Here is a 4,816-nt window from a genome sequence, read left to right as displayed (position 1 = left end):
CGCTCCACCTACTGTCCATCTACTCTCCACCTACTCTCCACCTACGCTCCACCTACTCTCCATCTACTCTCCATCTACTCTCCATCTACTCTCCACCTACTGTCCACCTACGCTCCACCTACGCTCCATCTACCCTCCACCTACGCTCCACCTACTCTCCACCTACGCTCCATCTACTCTCCACCTACGCTCCACCTACGCTCCACCTACTCTCCACCTACTCTCCACCTACGCTCCCCCCACGCTCCATCCATGCGCCACCTACGCTCCACCTACGCTCCACCTACGCTCCACCTACGCTCCACCTTCCAGTAATCCCGGCGGCGTCATCGCGTCGGCCAGCGTAGCGCCTAGTCCAAGCCTAGGGTTCAGTTTGGTGGGATAAAATTCTAGCCCCGTCAAAAAGCCCAATATTCTGCAAAATCCGAATCTGAATCCCGGACCGGGTGCACCCCCGGTTCTATTACTGGGAGAATATCAATATTCATTCTGTGAACTCTATTAAAAACACAGTAGGTTTCAAGACTAGTGACGCTGTTTACGCCAAACACGTACCAAACCCACGTTCTGCAACTTAAAAAAAACATCAGTGTTTGATTTAAAATGACATTGTAACTAAAAGAAAAACACGTTCAATACTTTCAATTTATTTCCAATATTTAGAATGTATCAATACATGCAGTCATGATCATAGTGTATCATTATTTTAGCAATTATGCACGAATGAAATATGTTATATAAACATTTTCCGAAGATCTAACGCACCCCCTGCAGTCCTCCAAAGTACCACTAGGGGTACGTGTACCCCCATCTGAGAAACACTGTTTCAGAGTGCCAGGAGTATCTGTTGTGTGCTGGATTCACAATGAATTAGAGAACAAGTGGATGTAAAACAGGATCTTGGCTCTACATGATGATTATTTTTCTTAATTGGCTACATAACTATCAGGTTGTTCCCCAAATGATTTACAGACTTACAGGCCCCCGCATGTCTGCACGGTTTACATATCCAATAACTAATTTGTAGTTTTTTACTCCAGTTCCTCCTTATTTTTTCTGCTCCAAGATGTGACTTCTTGCTTGTGGATCTAATTTTCTCAGAATAAGAACTAAGAAAAGCCCTAGTTTGCATTCATGCCCACCGCCAGGCGTCATTAGCCATTCATGACATCAGGCCGGAGGAACACTGAAGCTGATTGGCCGGGCCTGGAGGGGATAGGAGTGTTATGATTGGAGGAACCCGTGGGAAATTGAGTTCTTATTGGTGGTAATGAAGAAGCCTGAAGGAGAGTACGGCCGAAACCAAGTAAGCATAAAACTTAAAGACCGAAGAGGATAGGACACACACACACACACACACACACACGCACACACACACACACGCACACGCACACGCACACGCACACGCACACGCAGCTATCTATCAGCAACACAATCTCTTCTACCAGTCCCAGAGTCCACCGAGCATTGCACACTAATGAAGAGAAGAAGCAGACTTTGAGATGTCTTTAGGTCCAGATGGAGATTCCAGACGTGCCAAAATAAAGAAAAAACAAGACGCCTCATGAATCAAGTCCAACAAAAGTAAAAAGGAGGAAAACTCAACCACCAACATTCATTCATTCATTCATTCATTCATTCAAACCTTTATTAAACCAGGATAAAAACTCCTTGAGATTAAAAATCTCTTTTACAAGAGACACAGAGACACTTCCAGGTAAAGATAGAGACACAGAGACACTTCCAGGTAAAGATAGAGACACAGAGACACTTCCAGGTAAAGACAGAGACACAGAGACACTTCCAGGTAAAGATAGAGACACACAGACACTTCCAGGTAAAGATAGAGACACGGAGACACTTCCAGGTAAAGATAGAGACACGGAGACACTTCCAGGTAAAGACAGAGACACAGAGACACTTCCAGGTAAAGATAGAGACACAGAGACACTTCCAGGTAAAGATAGAGACACGGAGACACTTCCAGGTAAAGATAGAGACACGGAGACACTTCCAGTTAAAGATTCAAACAACAATGTCATCATAAAAAACCCAGGGTCCTAAATCAATTTAAAACCAGTGACACACAGACCGCCTTTCTGCAGACTGGTCCTTTAACAAACCTTTAAAAGAATCAAATGAGACCGACTCCTTCAACTGGAGTTCATCTGAAGCTGATTCCATGCAGATGGGGCTGCAAAATTAAAATAAACATAATAATAAAAGCCTTTTTGACGAAGTCAGTGCAGGCTTTAGGGACTGTCAGTAAAACCAGGTCCTGTGAGGACAGGTGATGTGTCCCTGCAGACCTCGGGAGGATGGAGGTGTTCAGATATGGAGGAAGAAGTCCTAATACTGCCTTCTAAATAACAAGATGCCAGTGCATCCGACGCCGAATGGAGAGTTAAAACCACCCGACCCGAGAATACAGCAAATCATAAAGCTTCTCTAATTTAAAACCTCCTAACGTCATCCAACACCAAATGTAGAATCAATACAGAGCAACAAGGACAAATAAATTACAGAAGACGAGATGCATCATTCTGTGACGACTTTAATGGGACACAGTAAGAAAGAGAGACATCAGGAAGTGATTTGTTTGGAGCTGAATGAACCGAGAGGATGCTTACTGTTACACGACCAACTAAATAAGAGCCTCTAATAAGTCAACCTTCAAGAAGAGGATTAGTCTGATTATAGGAGGTCTGAGAGGCCGGCGGTTATTAGGCAGAATGAGTGCTTCACACACACACACACACACACACACACACACACACACACACACGTCTGTATGGTACCACTCGGTAACATCTCAGCAGTGCCACAGCGAGCAGAAGCCAACAAAAGGCCGACTGAGAGACACACAGAGGGCCGCCTGTGAGGACAGACACACAATGAAGAGTAAATGCAGGAAGACGTTAACCCGTTCACCACCAGGGGGCGCCACTAAGCTACCCGGATTATTGGAAAAGAAGAAGAAACACGTGTTAACGTTTACATGCCCCAGAAGTCCCAGCATAGTGCAGCGTGTGCCTCATTAGTGTACTGTATGAAAGCACTGAGGCCATGTGAGGACACCCCCCCCCCACCCCCCATTCAGAGCTCTAATCGGGAACTTTCACACAAGCTAGAGCAGCCTCCAGAGATGCCACGACTGTGCTTACATGCACACAATATTCCAAGTTTATTTCCCCTTGTACTCAGAAAAAGACGACAAAAAGTCAGCTGTTTTTTTTAATATATATAGTTAAGAAATGCAACCAATTACAAAGAATACGCTGGGACGGAGGACGCGTCCAACGGCCGAAATAATAAAAATAAAAATAAAAATAAATGGTGCCTTGATAGCTCAGTTGGTAGAGAGGGCGCCCATATGTAGAGGTTTACTCCTTTAATGCAGAGGGCCCGGGTTTGACTCCGACCTGTTGCCCTTTGCTGCATGTCATCCCCCCCCCCCCCATTTACGTCTTCATCTGTCCTTAAATGCCCCCCCCAAAAAATTAAATAAATAAATAAATAAATAGAGAGGAAAGAAGGGAGGGAGGGAGATAAAACAACACATGCATAAACAGACGTACACACACACACACACACACACACACACACACACAGGACAAGGGACCATGCACCACGCCGATTCATATGCTGTCCTAAGAAATTTGGCATCCACCGGCTGGTAATGTGACCGTGAGAGCCGAATCGGTGGTTTGGTTTTTCTTAAGATGGGCACTTTAACTCTCAGCTGACTCTACGCTGATCTTCATCCGACAAACTCACAGCTCAGACTCATAGGCTTCACCTAAATCTACACTTCACTACTATATCTCCAACCTAACATGTCCATGTCCCACAGGAAACTTAGTAAACATTTGGGGCTTTGGTGCTGTTTCAGACAGTGAAGCTGAAAAAAAACAACTAAAAAACATGGCGTCAACATGGGCTCTTGGAAATTGTGACTTTTCACTTTTTTGTACAATTTATAGAACAAAAGAGCAATTAATTCATTAAAAAAAACTTCTTTTTGGATAGATTAATGATATGGAAACCATCGTTAGTTTCAGGCGTACATTAATTTTTAAAGAAATCGGTGTCTAGACCAGAGAGATGAAACTTGTGTTAGAACATGTGTTTATTGATGATGTGTGGTACCAGGTTAGAACATGGATATGTGATGGTGCGTTCAGGGACACTAGGACATTAGAGATTAGACAGCTGACTTCACATCATGATTGTAAGAACCAAATTAGCTTTTTTGTTCTGAGTTTAGTTGTTAATTGGACGTCTGCCGATGACACTTGATGTCATTGAACGCACCGCTGTGTCTCCGTGCTCGCGAGTGTTATAAAGCACGGCAAAAAAACAACAACTGATGTTTGACGAAAAAATAAACGCAAAGAAGTGTTCGGCGTGATGGATCACCGATCCAACGCGGGTGCAGATTTATTTTCACAGCACTCTGAAATGAAGTGAAATCCACCGAGCGGCCCGAGAGGCAGGAAATCAATCTTCCTAAATAAATATGGCTTTACATCGATGCATTTAAAGTTCTCCTGCGAAGGTAGAGACAGAAGTAAAGAGGAGGAAAAACCAACATGATCCCATTTCATGGCGGTAAACTCACGCACAGATTAATTCTGTGTTATGCAAATGTGATTTAGTGGCTCTGCGTTGGAGCGAGTGATTAACAGCCGCTCTCCATCCGCGTTCACCTCCCATTAACCTGGCCGGGACACACACACGGATTGGACCGTGTGTGTGTCCTTGTGTGTTCTTAAGCCCTGCATTGTGTGTGTCCTTGTGTGTTCTTATCCCTGCA

General features: G+C 44.3%; 1 protein-coding gene across 1 annotated transcript in view; it reads right to left on the bottom strand.

Annotated features, from left to right (window-relative positions):
- Positions 1–4,816, bottom strand: part of LOC117939065 (plexin-B2-like) — a 97,093-nt gene that overhangs the window by 55,086 nt on the left and 37,191 nt on the right. The window lies entirely within an intron of this gene.

This window comes from Etheostoma cragini, chromosome 23 (assembly GCF_013103735.1).
Source record: "Etheostoma cragini isolate CJK2018 chromosome 23, CSU_Ecrag_1.0, whole genome shotgun sequence".
Lineage (NCBI taxonomy): Eukaryota > Metazoa > Chordata > Actinopteri > Perciformes > Percidae > Etheostoma > Etheostoma cragini.
This window is presented reverse-complemented; position numbering and strand designations above follow the sequence as displayed.